This window comes from Ranitomeya variabilis, chromosome 5, assembly GCF_051348905.1.
Source record: "Ranitomeya variabilis isolate aRanVar5 chromosome 5, aRanVar5.hap1, whole genome shotgun sequence".
NCBI classification, from domain to species: Eukaryota; Metazoa; Chordata; class Amphibia; order Anura; family Dendrobatidae; genus Ranitomeya; species Ranitomeya variabilis.
The window spans coordinates 155134356-155157353 of record NC_135236.1 but is presented as its reverse complement, the minus strand read 5'-3'; the positions used below and the strand labels follow the sequence as shown (position 1 = coordinate 155157353).

At 43.4% G+C, this 22998-nt stretch overlaps 1 long non-coding RNA gene across 1 annotated transcript in view; it reads right to left on the bottom strand.

Moving 5' to 3' along the window:
* Positions 1–1040: 1040 nt before the first annotated feature.
* The window catches only part of LOC143773477 (uncharacterized), a 31934-nt gene continuing 9976 nt past the window's right edge, over positions 1041–22998 (bottom strand). The window contains exons 2-3 of the long non-coding RNA XR_013215198.1: positions 5192–5316; positions 1041–1663 (exon numbers count right to left, since the gene is read on the bottom strand). This is a non-coding gene — a long non-coding RNA (uncharacterized LOC143773477). The remainder of the gene's footprint in view (positions 1664–5191; positions 5317–22998) is intronic.

Sequence of the window (22998 nt, the reverse complement as noted above, 5' to 3'; positions counted from 1 at the left end):
ACCTCTTTAAGTGCAGCATATTACTAGGACAGGTAATCTGCTATATAGAGTGGTTGAGTTTTGGGGGTGATAGGCTACCTTTAAGAGTATGTTGCACTCATGAGGGTAGCGATTGCCCAGACTCCCCTTTGCCCCCCTCATTAGTGACTAAAGGCAACCATAGATTTTTAGTTTTGGGGTGATAGGCTGCTTTTAACTATGACTAAGCTGTATATTCTTTATTAGGCTCTATTCGCCAAAAAGGCAAAATGAGTCTGATACATCAAGCAGTTTTCACTAGAATTCTGGCATAAAAGGGCTTACAATGGCGCAAAGTCTTTATGGAAATCAAAGTTGTGTAAAAAATCATTCCTACTTTTGGTGTTTTACAACAGTTCCAGCAAATTCAGACAGTTTTTGAAAACGTGGGTGGAGCAACCAACCAATCCCAACAAATTCAGAATTTATGCCACAAAAGTGGCATAAATTATGACAGAAATTTACACCAGCCCCTATTGAGCTCAAAGATGTGCAAAATTCAGGAAAGTAAATCTGTCAACATGTTTTTGCCATTTAGTCTGAGAGTAGCATAACATGGGGCAAGAGTACCTGATTCCAAGGATGTGCCACTTATTAGGCTGTGTGTTGTAGCTTCATTGTAATCGGCATTTTATGAGCAGAACATTAACACAACATGACTACAGCTCACGTGCAGCCCAGTCAGACTAATCTGTGTAACCCCGCCCTCCACGACTGATTGGCAGCTTGCGTACATTGTGCAGTGTATCCAGGAAGCTGCTTCACAGGTGTGGGCGGGGTTATACACAGTTTAACTATTAGTTCTGCTACATCTCTAGTAATGAGAACAGGTATCGAATGAAAACTCCACCAAGCAGACCAGTAAGTCATACATCCCTGGAATCAGGCTTTCTTGGCCTATGTTATGCTGCTTTCAGATTATATAGCAAAAACCCGATAACAGATTCCCTTTAAGAGGCAATGACTCCTTAATGAATTTGCCGCATCTTATTTCAGTAACAAAATGTGTACAAAGTATTCTTACAAAACGCCAGTCTAAATAAGCCATGTCCAATATGTTTTTGCTATTAGGCAGTGTTGACTTGTCCCCACAATATATCACCTGTTATGCTATTTGAAGGTCGCATTTGTATGTTTTTTTGAATAGCACAGTGGCCATGAATCTGTAAAAATGTCCAAAGATGTATTTTTATTAACTAAATTGCACATCTACCTGGCCCAGCCTTTTCACTTCTGTCCTTGGAATTGTTATTGTTCAAGAAAAAAGTAGCATTTGAAAAAATATGCTGGCACTTTCATGAGGCTACAGCATTATATGTGTTTTTCCTGTGTCCTCTTTTTGTTTGCTTTTGTGTCTCCTGCAGTTATACATTATTAAATGACTGCTTTGGTTTGTTGCTTGTACTTAGGTTTGGATTTTTCACAGTATCGAGTTTGTATATCAAAGCTGTAAAAAGCCACCTCCTGACGGTTGTCGTAAAGGACAGATCATTTAGACGTGCAATAACCCAGAGCAGAGTTTTACCAAGTCTGAAGCCTCCCTTGATTTAAAGGAGTGATGATTTGGAGTGGTGTTCATCACCTGCAGTAAGGGCTTTCTGCTGTCAGCTTCCTGGAACAATAAGACGAAAATGTACCGAATGCACTAAAGTAAAGGCAAAAGAAAATACCAGAAGCATTAGAAAACTTTTGATTATTCGGTTTGGGAAAAAAGGTTTAGTTATGTATCAATGAGCCTTACACAAGTCTCCCCTAGGCCTCATCCAAACATTAACGGACCGATTGTGATTAGTGTGCTGGATCACTCTTTCCCCAGTGCTTCGTCAGTGTGTCAGTTTTTACCATCAGTGTTTCATCAGTGATTGTCTTAGACCACGATCAGTATTTGGTCAGTATTTTACCTCAGTATTTATGAGCCAAAACCAGAAGTGGTGACGTGGCTCTATTATACTTTTCCTCTGATTGTACCACTCCTGGTTTTGGCTTACCAATACTGAGGTAAAATACTGATTAAATACTGAAGGTACGAACGCGGACTTATAATGTTAAAAATTTCACCCATACAATGTAATGGATGCGGTGAATCCACACAGACACAGTTCATTGAACACATGCAGAATCACCTGCGTTCAATAGACGCAGTGGACATGTGCTGCGTCCAAAGCGCTGCCAATTACTGAACATGCGCACCCACCCTTAATGGCAAGACTTCTGCTTTATGCAGAAAAAGGAAGGTTTCACCATTGGCATCAAAGTGATTCTTTATTGTAAGATCGATACCATTAGTACTGTTTCCATAATAGAGTCTAGAAAGGTTTTCTGAGAAAAAATAGTAACTACCTAATAGGGTTGATTTGCCTTTCCCTGCAGCAGCACAGCATAAAAGTTTGAATAAAATGCACGTCTTGTTAAAACTTTATCAGAGTAGTTCTCTATAGCTAACTAATAATCAAAAACTGTTTCGACTGTGTTCACACTGTTGTTGGAGGCTCGGTTCGGAACCTCCGTTTACACTCCTGACATAACTGCAGGAATAATGCAGCATGCAACACGATTCTGGCAGTCACACCTAGGATCACCACAATGAAATCCCAAAGGACCCTACTTACAGTGAAAGAGAGCTCATTGATTATTGTGGAGATCTATCATATGACAGATCTGACATGGCTTCGTTTTATGAATTCTATTATGAATGGTAGCCGTAATGCAGATGTGATCATAGCCTTACATTCAGCTGAAAAATAGGAGGGAATCAGGAGTAAAACTCATCCCTTCTCTACTGATAGCCATAGATAGTTGGTTAAAGAAGCCCTCCTCCTCCCTTCAAAGTTTTTATCCTCTTAATATATTGCAATCATCATATTATATAGCACTGTGTTCTTACAGTTGCTCATTTTGCACCTCTACCCAGCTAATTCTTCTCGCCTGACCCAGCTGGCCTCCACTGTCAGGAACTTTGCAGTCATGCATAATTGTAATTCTAATGATGACTGAGGAAGGGAAAAGAGACTTATGGGAGGTCAGGTGGATCCCTCAGCCAAAGATGAAGATATGACAAAGGTCAATTCATCTGGCGACTTATAACTGGCGACTTGTTGGTATATTAATAGATATAGGTATAGCTACATGCCTAAGCTGCTTTTGGTATGGTGTCTATTTTGATACAATTACTTCAGCACGTCCTTTGACAAACTAAAGGCTATTTAGGCTCCAATCGGCAGCCATTGTTGTTCTTATTTCTGTTAATTACAGACTAGGGATTAATGAGGTTAATTAGGCTGAGCCTTCGAGGAGTGGAGACACCATTTGAGGTAAATTAGGGTGCCAACCTATGTTGAAAGGTACGTTCCATATTTAAGGGCATTACCAGTGCCCTTGTAGGTGGGTTGATGTTACCAAAAACATACATATCTGGTGGTTGATATGCGTATATAATATTGTCTCCCCTATTTCCTTTCTTATTGTCTATTGTTGCTGTTTGTTCTCCCAGCATCTATTGAGGCACCGGTAATGTGATGTGTGCCATTGGTTTTTATACTATTTTAACTTGTGTAACAAACAGAAGAGACCTGGGGAGAGAGGTAACAGCATTTCATATTTTATACCTACACAAGCCTGTGCTGAAATAAAAATGTTTACGGGAAATTCTGTTTTTTGGGGTTGTTTCACTCCCTCTTAATCTCATTGTCCTCACACAGTGGTACAGTATATTCCAGGGTCCACTCTTCCTTAGCCTTTAGACCACTCTTTTTTAACCTTCTCTGACCCCATTGGTGTGCTCCTTGGTGGCTGACTAGGCCCAGACCTTAGCTCACAGATCAGCAGGCATATCTACCCTCATGCTCCCTACTCTCTACTCAGGCTGCCTGAGGGCATTAGGATGATGTGTCTTCCTGCAGAATAGCGCATAGGAACACCATTCTTGGTGTCATCAACACAATAAATGGTGAGAATATTGAGACAACAGTTCACCAGCTCTTATTGGTCTAAGCAGTGCCTGGATTCTATGTAATTACAATAGTATATAGCTAGAAAAGAGCACATTTTTAGACAGGAATTCTGTTCTACTCTGATATTACAAAGGAGAATCTAATGTTTTGGTAATTGATGTGTTTCGTAAAGAAACTGCTGTGAACTCCCTTCTTCACGCCACTTCTTCCCACCCTCAACAGGTTTTGAATGCTATACCAATGGGCCAATTTTTGCGGATTAAAAGAATTTGCTCCAATAATTCATTATTTAATCAACAAGCGGATGAATTAGCAGAAACATTTAGAAGTCGGGGATACTCCAAAAGGAGCATTAAGAAGGGCCGGAGACGAGCAGCAGTAGAGAATCGGACCAATCTTCTACAGCCAAAAGAAAAGAAAAATATACAAGATCCGATGATCAGATTCATTTCCACTTATAATGAAAAATGGAGGGATATGAGACAAGCCCTGAATAAGTATTGGGCAATGTTGAAAACTGATGAAACCTTAACTAGACATATCAGTAATACCTCATCTATTACCTATAGAAGATCTAAAAATTTAAAGGATATCTTAGTCCACAGTTACTATCCTGGGGAAGATCCAAGTAGAGCATTTGGATCTAAAGGATCGAAATGGGGCTTTTTCCCATGCAATGATTGCATCGCATGTCCAAATATGCAGAAAGCATCAATGTTTAGATCCAGCGATGGAAGTAAAAATTTCACCATTACACAACATATAACGTGTAACACGATTGGTGTGATATATTATGCGAAGTGTCCATGCGAAAAAATGTATGTAGGCCTAACATCAAGACCACTGAAAATACGAGTCAGAGAACACGTCAGAGACATTCTGAATGCACAAGAGGTAACTGACATGGCGGAATTGAAACCAATACCTCGGCACTTTAAGCAAGCACATGACTGCAATGCTAAACTATTAAAGGTGTCAGGAATTGATAAAATCTTCATTGACCAAAGAGGTGGTAATTGGAAGAAGACCCTCGCGCAATTGGAAACTAGATGGATTAAAAGGATTGATTGTGTTCATCCGAAGGGTTTAAATGAAAAGTTCAGCTTTGCCCCCTTTCTTTAATTTTTATATCCGTGTGGTTTTATTGATTTTTGTTTCTGATCCATTGTATATAATACTAGTTTTTAATCGTTTTTAGTCTTTTTTAGAATGTATATACTTACCAGCTGATGATTGATGGTGGCTCTGAGGTCTGGACTTCTGGAGGACCAGGATACTTGCTGGGATGTGGTGGGTCTGGAATAGAAAAATCTGCAATGGGACTCTATCCGGAGGACACAAGGGTGGTCTAAAGGGATAAGGAATGAAAGTCAAACAAGAGGATTCCCTGTGAGAAGATATGGATTGTTTGGGAATTAATACATATCTATAACTCTATATCCGTAACAGGGAATAATTGATATAGTTGTACAATTATTGAGTATGCATTTGCACTGTGTTTTGCTTTTTCACAGTTTAAATTAATTCATAGGTCACTAATTTATACCTATGTATATTCAGGAAAGATTTTTTTAACTTTCAAATAGTAGTAGCACTAGACACTTTATATGTATAATATAACTTACTCTTAGTCAGTTAATTTTATGGTATCTTGTGTTTAAGATTGAATTGAAGTTTTAGCTAAAAAAATTTAGATATTTCCATTTGTTCACTGTTAGCACACTAGCACTTTATATATATATTATTGTTTGTTTGTATTTATTAATATATATATTATATAATAATTTTTTTAAATCAATATTCTTTCAAAATTTACTAATTATTGTATTAAATGTATTTAGCATTGATGTGTGGGGGTGGTATGTAGTTTGTGCGTGCTGCCCTCAGATCTAATGCTTACGCACCTAGTTTGTACAACTCCACATATTGTGATGGGAAACAATTAGCTATACGACCTCTCACTTTCTCCCTGAACCCTTTTTATATAGTCCGGTGTGGTACATCTTCCCTGCGGCGTGTGCGCTCCATCGCTGTCTGGGTTACTGCGTTGCTGTGGAGACGCGTCCATGGCGTCACCGACTCCGCCCCCTGTCTTGACGCGTCGGATGGGGAAGCGAAGCGGTGACGTGGGACGCCGACCTGCGCATGCACTGTGGCCCATTTCAGCGATGTGAGCGCCATTACAACGCCGCTGCCACCAATGAAAGACAGGGCTATAAAAGCCCCTGACACGTATACCCACACATACATTCCCCCGGAAAAAGCAAGACGCGAAACGCGCGTTGGGGCCTTCAGGACTGCACGCACAGGTTATGTATTGCATCCATACTCCTATGTCTTTTATATGCGCACAATATGGGGCATAGTGTGGCTATTAGCCCCTTATGCACAGCTTGTTCAGAGTACTGTTAACTATGTGATGGCAGCCATGTGAGAGAGTTTACAAAGCACTTTAGCACTTTACTTTAATGGCAGCTATTTCTATATATTGTTTCATACTTATTATAGTGAAGTGATAGTGTTCCCTATTTTGTAGGACAATTTGCTATTTGCCTTATACTGTTTCCTATTTGTATACAGTACTCTGTTCATTTTCTTACTTATGAATACTTATTTCTGTGCATTATGATATTAATTTTGGAGATTTAGTGTGGTTACTGTGCATGGCCTTGTGCCTGCAGTTATATTTTGCATGTGTGTCTCTCAGAGGACGGTATAAAATATGTTTTACTTTTATGATTATTTGTCTTGTATGCACTTAATAAAATTTGTTGTTCTTTAAGTACTTATGACATATGCTTCCAGTGTTCTCTTGTTGGTTTTTTATACTTATGGGAAGAGTCATTTAAATAGGCCAGCTTTATAGTATATGTTTCTCTTATTGGTCTAAGCAGTGCCTGGATTCTATGTAATTACAATAGTATATAGCTAGAAAAGAGCACATTTTTAGACAGGAATTCTGTTCTACTCTGATATTACAAAAATCTGTATTCTCCAGAATACTTGCATTATTTGCAATTTGCAGCTGACATTTTGCTGGATGTAAAAGGGCCAGGCAAATGATTACAAAAAATAATGCTCACCGCTCACCTGTTCTGTGTTCCTTCACCCCGCCATTCAGTCCTCAGTGGCCGTTGCACCAATAATCTCCAGTGTCTTCTTTTCAGGACTGACCTTCCAAGGTTGCATAGGCCCCGGAGGTCACTGTGTGCCATGCTATCATCCAGATGATGCGAATCATGATATCATGATGTGGGCCACAACATCACTGTGCACAGTGATTTCAGAGGCCTAGTCAACTACGAAGATCCTTCCTGGAGTGAAGACACCGGAGAGGATGGGCGCGAAAACTGAATGGCAAAAGAAGAGTTGAGGAGGACTCGGGGGCAGACATACTGCTGGTGCAGCTGGAGCATTGGCTAGTAATGAGGGCAATCTGGCATGTTTCTCAAAGCCCGAGGTTTCGTGGTGCCCATGGCCAGATTGCTCTCATCATGTGCAATTAATTAGCAACTTATATGTAAAGCCCCCCTCCTCCAAGGGGACCCAAGCCAATACAATTCTCTAGAGACAATGCTCCATACCAAATAACAATCTCATATTCAGCATGCCCAAACTGTCATAGTCCAATATACCACAATATATGTATATATAAACAGAACTCGACTTGTTTCCCCTCTCAAACCGAGGTTCATCAGGAGTATATACACATCTCATTAATAACTGTTGCTTAGCTCCATAGGATTTGATGTCCATAGCGACAGTCATCAGCACGTAGGGCAGGTCCCCTCCAGATAGTGTGTGTGTGTGTGTATATATATATATATATATATATATATATACTGTATATATATATATATATATATATATATATATATATGCAAATTGCCTCTTCTGAGAAAAAGAGGACTTAACTCTATAGCGCCACCTGTTGAAAGTAGCGATCCTACAAGTCACAATCAACCCTTTAACGAGTCGTGCAATATGACTTAGGATATATATACTGTATATGTGTGTGTGTGTGTTGCTATATATATCTGTAGCTTTGTCACCATTAATAGAGGGAGGCCCAGACACATTTCTTGCACTGGGGCCCCAAGCTGTCAGTGTCCACCCCTGAGAGGACTGGATGGCAGGATGCAGTGACGGTGGGACAGGGGAGTGGTGAGGTGAGTATACTTTTTTTTTTCAGACATTCTACATTTATTATGCTCTGAAGGATAGCGGTCTGGAGAGATCTCAGAGCATGACAAAGAATATTTAATTTGCAGTGAATAACTGCACATCAAATTTCCCTGTAAAATCTGCTCAATTTGGCGAACTCAAGTTTTCTCAGATCTGCTCGTCTCTATAAATAGCATGATATAATATTTATTATATAACATATATCATTTGACATAGACAAATTAAGGTAATTATATAAATAGATTATGTCATCCACTTCCGTCTGGACGTCCTCGAATTCCACAATCCACCGCGCCACACCGGAAGTACGCCAACCACCATATTGGAATACCCAAGTGATGGGTATTCCAATATTGCACCCGCTGGTGGTACCAGGCCCTTGTGGGTCATCGCCGGACCCCCCGCTGCTGGGACTCCCCCACCACAAGAACCCCATGCAGCAAGGACCCCTCCCCTCCGCTGGGATCCAGGCCACTGTTGGGATCCCGGTCGCCGCTGGAATCCAGACTACCGCTGGGATCCAGGCAGCCGTAGGAAAATGATTCACTGCGCAGGCGCAGTAAATCAGACCGCCATCTTTGTAGAGACAGATTACGGTGGCTGGGCACATTACTCGGCATGTGCAAACCCAGGGAGCGCATGCGCAGTTGATCTATCTGTTTATTTATGAACTGCGTCACAGCATGTCATTGTTTCTTGGGGACGAGAAATTCTCAATGCTGCAAAGCCTGCTCCCATCGGGACGTCACAACCCTCCCAATGCGATAGCATCGGGCCTCCATCTAGTAGATATAATAATCATGAACTGTACATTATTCACAGAAACTGACTTGAATTACTTGAGCCTGGGATCCTCATACAGCCACTGTTAGGGGTCGAGTTCCCGCCACAACACAGGGGGAATCTCGAGCCATGTCTGCTGCGGTCTCCCATTCTGCCTCAGCTGCAGTGGGGCCTGCTCAGCGGAGATGTCGGTCCCAGCATCTTGCTTAGCCTGATACTGTGCAAAGGGTTACTGCTGCTTTTCCAGGCTCTGCTTTTGTAGCCAGCACTGGTCAGCGGCGAGCAGGCTTTTCTGGGACTAAGTCCTGCATTGTACACACTGAGCATGCCCATGGGAGGACCTCTCATTGGAGGTCGAGGGTCACATGCTCAGGTCCTGTAGCAGCTCCAATTGGACCACTAGGAAGGTCCTTGTCTGCTGCAGCTATATAAGGTTTGCATGGCTAGTATCAACCTATGTTATGAGCTTTGCTACTTGGTGGTCATGTCTGCATGTGGTCAAGGTTGGCTGAAATATGCCCTTAGAATACCGGCACCTCCGGTGAGGAGTTTTGTATGCTTGGATTCAGAGCCCGGCTGAAATAAGCCCCTAGAATACCGGCACCTCCGGTGAGGAGTTGTTTGTGTGCTATGCTGTCTGCATGACCACTCTTTGCATTGCTCAGTTAGGTAGCTGTGATCCTCTGTGAGGTTAACAGGGCACAGCATTTTCATATCTTTGCGATTCTGTGAAGCTAACAGAGTTCGCTTATACTGCCAAATAGTGCCGCCAATAACTTTGCAGCAGATACCTCTGCACGGTGGACCCCAGGCTGAGAATGCACCTTGTTGTTTCCTTCCTATACTGGGAGCGTTCCGCTAGCCCTAACAGCCACAGACTAACTTCCTGAATTACAGCTCTTTTTTTAGTCTGTAATACTACAGAGACATCTATTGACAGTATTGTTGTTCTACGCCCGGGTGGCGAGCATTTATATTGGTATATGGTCTCCATCCTGGTATGTGCTGCTTCCATCCTGCGCCCCCTTCCTGTCATGTGCAGCCCCCATCCTGCACCCTCATCCTGTTTTATACACCTCCATCTTGTCATATACTACTCTCTTCCTGTGCCCTCATCCTGTCATGTGCTCCCATCCTGCGCCCCAATCCTGCCATGTGCTCCCATCCTGCGCCCCAGTCCTGTCATATGGTGCTCCCATCCTGTGCCCCCATCCTGTCATGTGGTGCTCCCATCCTGCACCCCCATGCTGTCATGTGCTGCTCCCATCCTGCGCCCCCATTCTGGTATGTGCTGCCCCCATCTTGGTATGTGCTACTCCAATTCTGCGCCCCCATTCTGTCAATTGGTGCTCTCATCCTGCGTCCCAATCCTGTCATGCTGCTCCCATCCTGCACCCCATTCTGTCATGTGGTGCTCCCATCCTGAGCCCCAATTCTGTCATGTGTTGCTCCCATCCTGCGCCCCATTCTGTCATGTACTGCTCCCATCCTGCGCCCCCATTCTATCATGTGCTGCTCCCATCCTGCGCCCCCATTCTGTCATGTGCAGTAAAAAGTAACTGGCTTGCTGTGCTGACGTATTTTATATATATTCAGTAGAAAGTGGCTGGATTGCTCCGCTGATGTATTTTTTATATAGATTCAGTATAAAAATGGCACCAGAAAGGGCGAACTGCGCAGGTGCCAATTCCAGAGCCTCAATCCTCCTGGGCCACAATCCTCATCCTCGGATGCGTAACTCTGTGGGGTCCAGGCTGTGCAGGCGCATCACACTTGCGCAGTCTATAAAGGTTTCGGACAGAGTGACGCTCCTAGCATTATATTATAGATATACAGGATATAGAGGTGGTACTGTGCAGTGTATATATATATATATATATAAGATATAGAGGTGGTACTGTGCAGTATATATATATATATATATATATTTACAGGATATAGAGGTGGTACTGTGCAGTGTATATATATATATATATATTTACAGGATATAGAGGTGGTACTGTGCAGTGTATATATACAGGATATAGAGGTGGTACTGTGCAGTGTATATATATATATATAAGATATAGAGGTGGTACTGTGCAGTATATACACTCACCGGCCACTTTATTAGGTACACCATGCTAGTAACGGGTTGGACCCCCTTTTGCCTTCAGAACTGCCTCAATTCTTCGTGGCATAGATTCAACAAGGTGCTGGAAGCATTCCTCAGAGATTTTGGTCCATATTGACATGATGGCATCACACAGTTGCCGCAGATTTGTCGGCTGCACATCCCAAAGATGCTCCATACAAGGCAGGATGGATCCATGCTTTCATGTTGTTTACGCCAAATTCTGACCCTACCATCCGAATGTCGCAGCAGAAATCGAGACTCATCAGACCAAGCAACGTTTTTCCAATCTTCTACTGTCCAATTTCGATGAGCTTGTACAAATTGTAGCCTCAGTTTCCTGTTCTTAGCTGAAAGGAGTGGTACCCGGTGTGGTCTTCTGCTGCTGTAGCCCATCTGCCTCAAAGTTCGACGCACTGTGCGTTCAGAGATGCTCTTAGGCCTACCTTGGTTGTAATGGGTGGCGATTTGAGTCACTGTTGCCTTTCTATCAGCTCGAACCAGTCTGCCCATTCTCCTCTGACCTCTGGCATCAACAAGGCATTTCCGCCCACAGAACTGCCGCTCACTGGATTTTTTTTCTTTTTCGGACCATTCTCTGTAAACCCTAGAGATGGTTGTGCGTGAAAATCCCAGTAGATCAGCAGTTTCTGAAATACTCAGACCAGCCCTTCTGGCACCAACAACCATGCCACGTTCAAAGGCACTCAAATCACCTTTCTTCCCCATACTGATGCTCGGTTTGAACTGCAGGAGATTGTCTTGACCATGTCTACATGCCTAAATGCACTGAGTTGCCGCCATGTGATTGGCTGATTAGAAATTAAGTGTTAACAAGAAGTTGGACAGGTGTACCTAATAAAGTGGCCGGTGAGTGTATATTATATATATATATAGGATATAGAGGTGGTACTGTGCAGTATATATATATATATATATATATATATATATATATATATATATATATATATTTACAGGATATAGAGGTGGTACTGTGCAGTGTATATATACAGGATATAGAGGTGGTACTGTGCAGTGTATATATATATCTATATATACAGTACAGACCAAAAGTTTGGACACACTTTCTCATTTTTCTGCATTTTCATGACTATGAAAATTGTACATTCACACTGAAGGCATCAAAATTATGAATTAACACATGTGGAATTATCTACTTAACAAAAAAGTGTGAAAAAACTGAAATTATGTCTTATATTCTAGGTTCTTCAAAGTAGCCACCTTTTGCTTTGATGACTGCTTTGCACACTCTTGGCATTCTCTTGATGAGCTTCAAGAGGTAGTCACCAGGAATGGTTTTCCAACAATCTTGAAGGAGTTCCCAGAGATGCTTAGCACTTGTTGGCCCTTTTGCCTTCACTCTGCGTTCCAGCTCACCCCAAACCATCTCGATTGGGTTCAGGTCTGGTGACTGTGGAGGCCAGGTCATCTGGCGTAGCACCTCATCACTCTCCTTCTTGGTCAAAAAGCCCTTACACAGCCTCAAGGTATGTTTGGGGTCATTGTCCTGTTGAAAACTAAATGATGGTCCAACTAAACGCAAACCAGAATAGCATGCTGCTGCAAGATACTGTGGTAGCCTTGCTGGTTCAGTATGCCTTCAAATTTGAATAAATCCTCAACAGTGTCACCAGCAAAGCACCCCCACACCATCACACCTCCTCCTCCATGCTTCATGGTGGGGACCAGGCATGTAGAGTCCATCCGTTCACCTTTTCTGCGTCACACAAAGACATAGTGGTTGGAAGCAAAGATCTCAAATTTGGACTCATCAGACCAAAGCACAGATTTCCACTGGTCTAATGTCCATTCCTTGTGTTCTTTAGCCCAAACAAGTCTCTTCTGCTTGTTGCCTGTCCTTAGCAGTGGTTTCCTAGCAGCTATCTTACCATGAAGGCCTGCTGCACAAAGTCTCCTCTTAACAGTTGTTGTAGAGATGTGTCTGCTGCTAGAACTCTGTGTGGCATTGACCTGGTCTCTAATCTGAGCTGCTGTTATCCTGCGATTTCTGAGGCTGGTGACTCAGATAAACTTATCCTCAGAAGCAGAGGTGACTCTTGGTCTTCCTTTCCTGGAGCGGTCCTCATGTGAGACAGTTTCTTTGTAGCGCTTGATGGTTTTTGCCACTGCACTTGGGGACACTTTCAAAGTTTTCCAATTTTTTTGGACTGACTGACCTTCATTTCTTAAAGTAATGATGGCCACTTGTTTTTCTTTACTTACCTGCTTTATACTTGCCATAATACAAATTCTAACAGTCTATTCAGTAGGACTATCAGCTGTGTATCCACCAGACTTCTGCACAACACAACTGATGGTCCCAACACCATTTAATAGGCAATAAATCCCACTTATTAAACCTGACAGGGCACACCTGTGAAGTGAAAACCATTCCTGGTGACTACCTCTTGAAGCTCATCAAGAGAATGCCAAGAGTGTGCAAAGCAGTCATCAAAGCAAAAGGGGGCTACTTTGAAGAACCTAGAATATAAGACACTAGATGGTGGCCCGATTCTAACGCATCGGGTATTCTAGAATATGTATGCGTAGTATATTGCACAGCCCACGCAGTATATTGCACAGCCACGCAGTACATTGAGCAGCCACGCAGTACATTGCGCAGCCCACATAGTACATTGCACAGCCCATGCAGTACATTGCGCAGCCCACACAGTACATTGCGCAGCCCACACAGTACATTGTGCAGCTACGCAGTACATTGTGCAGCCCACGTAGTACATTGCACAGCCCACGCAGTACATTGCGCAGCCCACGCAGTACATTGCACAGCCCACGCAGTACATTGCGCAGCCCATGCAATACATTGCATGTCCAACGTAGTATATTGCCCAGTTACGTAGTATTTTGCCCAGTCACGTAGTATAATGCTCCATGCAGTTATGGCCCCATAGATGCCCCATATAATGCTCCATGCAGTTCTTTATGGCCCCATAGATGCCCCATATAATGCCCCATATATTGCTCCATGCAGTTATGGCCCCATAGATGCTCTATATAATGCTCCATGCAGTTATGGCCCCATAGATGGCCCATATAATGCTCCATGCAGTTATGGCCCCATAGATGCCCCATGTAATGCTCCATGCAGTTCTTTATGGCCCCATAGACGCTCCATACAGCATTGTGCCACATGTAATGCTGCTGCTGAGGCAATAAAAACAAACTATCACATACTCACCTCTCGTCGCTGCTCCTCAGCGTCCCATCTCTCCGCACTGACTGTTCAGGCAGAGGGCGGCGCAGTTATATACTGCATGGGCTGTGCTATATACCATGTGCCCTGTGTTATATACTGCGTGGCCTGTGTTATATACTGCATGGCCTGTGTTATATACTGCGTGGCCTGTGTTATATACTGCGTGGCTGCTATATACTGCGTGGGCTGTGTTGTATAGTAAGTGGGCTGTGTTATATATAGTGCGTGGCCTGTATTAACGCATCTGGTATTCTAGAATATGTATGTATGTATATAGCAGCCACATAGTATATAGCACAGGCCACGTACTATTTGTCTGCTATATACTACATGCCTCCTATATACTAAATATATAACACTGCCCATGTAGTATATAGCACAGCCCCCGCAGTATATCACACAGCACATGTAGTATATAACACTGCCCATGTAGTATATAGCACAGCACTGCAGTATATCACACACCTCACGTAGTATATAACACTGCCCATGTAGTATAGCACAGCCCCCGCAGTATATCACACAGCCCACATAGTATATAACACTGCCCATGTAGTATATAGCACAGCCCCCGCAGTATGTCACACAGCCCACGCAGTATATAACACTGGCCACGTAGCATATAGTAGCCCCTGCAGTATATCAAACAGCCCACGCAGTATTTAGCAGTGTGGGCACCATATCCCTGTCGCCTGTCGCTGATTGTTCGCGGCCGGCCATGTAGTATATAGCGTAGTATTCTAGAATATGTATGTAGTTTATTTATGAAGATTGAAGAATAATGCAATAATGGGTAAAATATATTTATTATCATTAAATTTTATTAGTCATAGAACTTAATACAATTGAATGAAATTATGAAACAGATCATCAAAATATATATACCACATTACATGAACTGTAACTGTATTTAAATAAATCATCGGACAAAAGAAGGACATTGACACTATAATATATTTATTAACAATATCAAGCCAAAATATTTTTGTACACCACATTTCTTGTGAATACCTTTTGACTACCTATAAGCAACTTTCCTTGTAAAGGGGTAGGAAGAACTTGCACCTTGACGTTGGATCTCATTTTAACTCTTGAAAATGCAACGTAGAGTTGTCCATGACCAAAAACGGGCTGCGGTAGATATATGCCAACATGGTGTAGAGTTTGACCTTGTGACTTGTTTATTGTCATGGCAAAAGCTGGTTTTATTGGAAACTGTCGATGCCGAAGCCTAAATGGAAGACCTGTGTCTAAAGGACATAAATCAATGCGTGGAATGAACACTTCATCTCCTTTTGCTGATCCAGTGATCACTCTTGCTTGAATGACGTGAGAATGGAGTCCAGTAACAATAAAGCGAGTTCCATTACATAAACCATTTTTCGTATTTAGATTCCGCAGCAACATTATGATTGTTCCAACTTTCAGTTGAAGTCTGTGGGATGGCACTCCTGATGGCATAAGACTATTTAACCCCTTCATGACCCAGCCTATTTTGACCTTAATGACCTGGCCGTTTTTTGCAATTCTGACCAGTGTCCCTTTATGAGGTAATAACTCAGGAACGCTTCAACGGATCCTAGCGATTCTGAGATTGTTTTTTCGTGACATATTGGGCTTCACGTTAGTGGTAAATTTAAGGCGATAATTTTTGCATTTATTTGTGAAAAAAATGGAAATTTGGCGAAAATTTTGAAAATTTTGCAATTTTCAAATTTTGAATTTTTATTCTGTTAAACGAGAGAGTTATGTGACACAAAATAGTTTATAAATAACATTTTCCACATGTCTACTTTACATCAGCACAATTTTGGAAACAAAAATTTTTTTTGCTAGGAAGTTATAAGGGTTAAAATTTGACCAGCGATTTCTCATTTTTACAATGAAATTTACAAAACCATTTTTTTTAGGGACCACCTCACATTTGAAGTCAGTTTGAGGGGTCTATATGGCTGAAAATACCCAAAAGTGACACCATTCTAAAAACTGCACCCCTCAAGGTGCTCAAAGCCACATTCAAGAAGTTTATTAACACTTCAGGTGTTTCACAGCAGCAGAAGCAACATGGAAGGAAAAAATGAACATATAACTTTTTAGCCATAAAAATGAACTTTTATCAACAATTTTTTTATTTTCCCATGGGTGAAAGGAGAAAGTGGACACCAAAAGTTATTGTACAACTTGTCCTGAGTACGCTGATACCCCATATGTGGGGGGGGAATCACTTTTTGAGTGCACGACAGGGCTCGGAAGGGAAGGAGCGCCATTTGATTTTTCAATGAAAAATTAGCTCCAATCATTAGCGGACACCATGTCGCGTTTGGAGAGCCCCTATGTGCCTAAACATTGGAGCTCCCCCACAAGTGACCCCATTTTGGAAACTAGACCCCCCAAGGAGCTTATCTAGATGCATAGTGAGCACTTTGAACCCCCAGGTGCTTCACAAATTGATCCATAAATATGAAAAAGTACTTTTTTTTCATAAAAAATTTATTTTAGCCTCAATCTTTTCATTTTCACATGGGCAACAGGATAAAATGGATCCTAAAATGTGTTGGGCAATTTCTCCTGAGTACACCGATACCTCATATGTGGTCACAAACCACTGTTTGTTCACACGGCAAGGCTCGGAAGGGAAGGAGCGCCATTTGACTTTTGAATGAAAAATTAGCTCCAATCATTAGCGGACACCATGTCGCGTTTGGAGAGCCCCTGTTTACCTAAAGATTGGAGCTCCCCCACAAGTGACCCCATTTTAGAAACTAGACCCCCCCAAGGAACTTATCTAGATGCATAGTGAGCACTTTGAACCCCCAGGTGCTTCATAAATTGATCCGTAAAAATGAAAAAGTACTTTTTTTTTCACAAACAATTTATTTTAGCCTCAATTTATTCATTTCCACATGGGCAACAGGATCAAATGGATCCTGAAATTTATTGCGCAATTTCTCCTGAGTACACTGATACCTCACATGTGGGGGTAAACCACTGTTTGGGCACACAGCAGGGCTCGGAAGGGAAGGAGCTCCATTTGACTTTTTGAATGAAAAATTATCTCCAATCGTTAGCGGACACCATGTGGCATTTGGAGAGCCCCTGTGTGCCTAAACATTGGAGCTCCCCCACAAGTGACCCCATTTTGGAAACTAGACCTCCCATGGAACTAATCTAGATGTGTGGTGAGCCCTTTAAACCCGCAAGTGCTTCACAGGAGTTTATAACGCAGAGCTGTGAAAATAAAAAATCATTTGTCTTTCCTCAAAAATTAATTTTTAGCAAGCAATTTTTTATTCTCACAAGAGTGACAGGAGAAATTGGACCCCAAAAGTTATTGTCTAGTTTGTCCTGAGTACACCGATACCCCATATGTGGGGGGGAACCACTGTTTGGGCACAAGTCGGGGCTCGGAAGGGAAGTAGTGACGTTTTGAAAGGCAGACTTTGATGGAATGGTCTGCGGGTGTCACGTTGCATTTGCAGAGCCCCTGATGTGCCTAAACAGTAGAACCCCCCACAAATGACCACATTTTGGAAACTAGACCCCCAAGGATCTTATCTAGATGTGTGGTGAGCACTTTTTACCCCCAAATGCTTCACAGAAGTTTATAACGCAGAGCCGTGAAAATAAAAAAATCTTTTTTTTCTTCAAAAATGATTTTTAGCCCGCAATTTTTTATTTTCACAAGGGTAACAGGAGAAATTGGTCCCCAAAAGCTGTTGAACAATTTGTCCTGAGTACGCTGATACCCTATATGTGGGAGGGAACCACCGTTTGGGCGCATAGCAGAGCTCGGAAGGGAATGAACACCATTTGGAATGCAGACCTAGATGGATTGGTCTGCAGGCATCACATTGCGTTTGCATAGCCCCTAATGTACCTAAACAGTAGAAACCCCCCACAAGTGACCCCATATTGGAAACTAGACCCCCAAGGAACTTATCTAGATGTGTTGAGAGAACTTTGAACCCCTAAGTGTTTCACTACAGTTTACAACGCAGAGCCGTGAAAACAAAAAATCATTTTTTTCCCACAAAAAGGTTTTTTTAGCCCCCCAAATTTTTATTTTGCCAAGGGTAACAAAGAAATTGGACCAACAAAGTTGTTGTACAATTTGTTCTGAGTACGCTGATACCCCATATGTTGGGGTAAACCCCTGTTTGGGCGCACGGGAGAGCTCGGAAGGGAAGGAGCACTGTTTTACTTTTTCAACGCAGAATTGGCTGGAATGGAGATCGGACGCCATGTCGCGTTTGGAGAGCCCTGATGTGCCTAAACAGTGGAAACCCCCAATTCTATCTCCAACCCTAACCCCAACACACCCCTACCCCTAATCCCATCCCTACCCCTAATTCTAACCCTACCCCTAATCCCAACTCTAATCCTAACCCTACCCCTAATCCCAACCCTAATGGGAAAACTGGGGCAGGGGGGGACATCAGCGGGGCAGGGGGGAGATCTGCGGGAAAAGGGAGGACATCAGCGGGGAAGGGGAGGACATCAGCGGGGAAGGGGAGAACATCAGCGGGGAAGGGGAGGACATCAGCGGGGCAGGGGGCGATCCACAGTGCAGGGAGGACATCAGCGGGGCAGGGGAGGACATCAGCGGGGCAGGGGAGGACATCAGCGGGGCAGGGGAGGACATCAGCGGGGCAGGGGAGGACATCATCAGGGCAGGGGAGGACATCAGCGGGGCAGGGGAAGGACATCAGCGGGGCAGGGGAAGGACATCAGCGGGGCAGGGGAAGGACATCAGCGGGGCAGGGGAAGGACATCAGCGGGGCAGGGGAAGGACATCAGCGGGGCAGGGGAGGACATCAGTGGGGAAGGGGGAGATCAGCGGGGCAGGGGAGGACATCAGCGGAGCAGGGGAGGACATCAGCGGGGCAGGGGAGGACATCAGCGGGGCACGGGAGGACATCAGCGGGGCAGGGGAGGACATCAGCGGGGCAGGGGGCGATCCACAAGGCAGGGGGGAGATCTGCGGGGCAGGGGGGACATCAGCGGGGCAGGGGCAATCCACAGGGCAGGGGGGAGATCTGCAGGGCAGGGGGGACATCAGCAGGGCAGGGGGTGATCCACAAGGCAGGGGGGAGATCTGAGGGGCAGGGGGGACATCAGCGGGGCAGGGGAGGACATCAGCGAGGCAGGGGGTGATCCACAGGGCAGGGGGGGTGATCAGAGGAGAGATCAGGGGGATCACTGGGGCGGGGGCTATCAGATGCGATGCAGCAGAAGGTGGAAATGGAGCCGGCAGCAGCAGGGGTGTGATCTCCGGGGCAGGGGGGAGGGGGCGATCACCGGGGGCAGGGGGGAGGGAGCGAAGGTTGGGGGGCATGGAATCGCAAGGGGGGGAAGAGAAGCAGAGGGGAGCACCTGGCGGTGGCGGCCACTGCAGCGGTGGCGGTGACTGCAGCGGCGGCGGCGATCGCTGTATGTGGCAGGGCAGTATGCAGGCACCTCGCTGTTCAGCTTCCACGGAAGGCATGAAGCTGGACAGCGAGGCAGCCATGGTTTTCTCCGCCCCCCCACATCTGAATGGAGAGCTAGCGTCACATGGACGCTAGCTCCAATCAGATCTGGGGGCTGGTGACAAAGTGGTCACCAGGGCGATCGTAGCCAAGTGGGGGCTGAGCCACCCCCCTGGGCTAAAGTACAAGTTCCCCTGTACCTGCAGGTCGGGTGAAATTTCAGTTAACCCTTTCACCCGACCTGCAGGAACGCGATTCCGCCATGACGCATACGCTGCGTCACAGGTCGGATTGGCACCGACTTTCATGACGCAGCGTATGCGTCATAGGTCGGGAAGGGGTTAAAAATTCAACTGGATAATGCTCTCGTTCATCTTCATTGTCTACATCCACTGAATCATCACTTTTATACAACTTATATTCACCAGGCATTCTATCCATCACCTGGGAATTTAGCAGAGCCACATCATCATTCTTGGGACAGAGAATTGCATGAGAAGAGGCCCTCTCAACACTGCTTTGGTCGTTCACATCAATTTCAATGCATTGTCCAAAAACATCAGTTACGATGCAGTCAGTGCACAACATGTCTTCTGGTATTTCAATAATATCTTCTCCAAGGTTGTATTCATTGCTAAGTTCACCGTTGCCAAGTTTAAGAAGCCAGTTGCTATACTCTGGGTCCGAAGATCGCATATTGTTAATTAGTTGGAGTTTATTGAACTGTTTCCAAAGGTCAGCCATTTTTAAGCTGGACTCGATAACATCTGTTCTTGTTCCATTTAGTATGACTAGAAGGCATTGCCTAAAATCTCCGCCAATGACAAAAACTTTACCTCCAAACGGAATTTTACTTTTTTCAGCAACATTTGTAGTCATTACTTCACGCAGAAGTCTGTCAATTAAGCTCAAAGCATATTTGGGTGCCATGGTGCACTCGTCAAGTATGAAAACATGTGCATTTTTTAACAGTCTTCCTGCAAATGTGTCTTGTTTTATTCTGGAAATAGAGATTTCATTGACTGGAACAGGTATCCCAAAGAGTGAATGGATAGTGCGACCTCCTCATAAAAGGTTTGCTGCAATCCCTGTTGTAGCCGACGGCAATACGACTTTTCCCAACCCTCTAACGTGATGCATTATAATTTCATAGAGGTATGTTTTACCGATCCCTCCTGGACCGTCAATAAAGAAACATTTTGGCCTTGCATCTGCTTGGTTTTCTATAGCGCTCACAATAGTGTCATATGCAATCCGTTGTTGTTCATTTAAGGAGTTTGTCTTCTCTGTTGCCAACAATAATTCGTAAGCTTCGTCATACTCTGGAACTTGTGGAACTTGAATGGCAGGCTGGGGCAAATTAAAGTCTGAAAACGTTTTTCCATGTAGTAGTAAGATATTTTGGACATCTTGCATGGCATAAGATTCGCAATTTTGACAACTTCCACTTGTGTTGTGAAGACGTAAGCAGTAGTCCTCGATTAGATGTTCTTTAAAATTTGTCCAAAGTTGAGCTGGATTTGTAGGCGGTCCAAATACACAGATGTAGGCAAACAATTCACGAAGTTGCTTAGGCAGATGTAGGGTAACTGCGTCTTCTAAAGTAAGTTTCCACACAGTACCATCCAATAGAAGTCCTAAAGCCAAAGCTGCAGCTTTAAATGTATCGTGCAATACTCCGTTAACTGTTTTCAGATCGTCATAAGTTTTAACTCCTTTGATATGTAGTAGTAACAGCCGAAGGCAATATCTTTCTTGATCCTTGACACTAACAGTATACATGCGTCCAATTATTCTGCTAACTCCTCGTTGTCTTGGATTCCAAGTTTTATTCCAAATGTAATGCTCTGGAATCTCTCGGTACAAATAGTGCCTTGCGTTTTCGTCACGTTGGTTCAGCAAAAACCATTCCATTAATGTTGATGTCGTGCTTAAAGTTTTTGAGACATCTTTGACTTCAGCATCTTCAAAGAAATAAAGCTGCTGTTGATTTGGTAAATGAATAGCTAAACGTATAATGGCATGGGACTGTGAATGCATTGGAAACGCAAATATCCTCCAAGCAGCTTCTGGAGCACTGACATATCTTGAGTCAACAAAAGTTGATGATTCATCGTGATTGACTGTTTTCTGTTGTATTTCGATGTTAGCTTTGTCATGCCCCTTGTAGATGTACTTGAAGAGATATTTTACACTTTTTATTGAAGCACAGATTTCTACGTTGATGTGACAGTTGTAGCATTTTGATAAGTACGGGTTGTATGGGACTATCCATGAGTTATTTATAATTTTGCTGCTGCTGCTTTTCTGTCATCCTCATTGGGGTATCTTCGTTTATGACCCATTCTAAGATAGAAACACAGGGAGATGCCGCCCATACAGGGAGACGCAGGCACGCACCCTACACAATGGCGGCACTTGACAGCAATGGAGGACAATGATGATTCCAGAATTCGCGGCAGACTGTGCCCGTCGCTAATTGGTCGAGGGCTGGCGGCCTCGACCACTCAGCGACGCGGGATTTCCAGGACAGACAGACAGACAATTAAACCCTTAGACAATTATATATATAGATTTATATATACAGGATATAGAGGCGGTACTGTGAATGGGGGCGTGGCCGAGTTTCTATAGTTACAGTTATATTGTTGCTGTTTACTGATATTTTTTGCAACAGAGTATTTTTTTGTTTTACTTTGCCTTTTTTTGTGTTTCAGTTTCCTGGTGGTATGAACAATGTCCCTACAGGCTTATTCACCATGTGCACAGCTCATGTGTTTCTGTTTTAACCAATTGTTTTCTTGTTTCTACAAGACTAGGGAGGTTTCCACCTCTCCTTGTGAGCCGTGCACATAAAAGCCGTTCTATGCTGCATGTCAACATTGGACATTACCTTTCTGAATTCTGCTCATACAGGTACTATACATATGACCAGGTTTTTAAATACATTATATAGGGATTACATACATTAGTTAGGACTGCTCTAATACGGGTATACCTTGACGTTTGGTAGAGCGGCTTAATATACATTTTTTGCAAAAAACGTATCAACCAAATACCCTGTGTTTTTCAATCTTTTTACTAGCACTTGCTATTTACTGATATTTTTTGCAACAGAGTATTTTTTGGTTTTACTTTGCCTTTTTTTGTGTTTCAGTTTCCTGGTAGTGTGTTATGATCTGGTGGCCTAGGAGCGGCATGAGACATACTCTGGAGAATGTGGTAACTGTACTGACCGCAGAC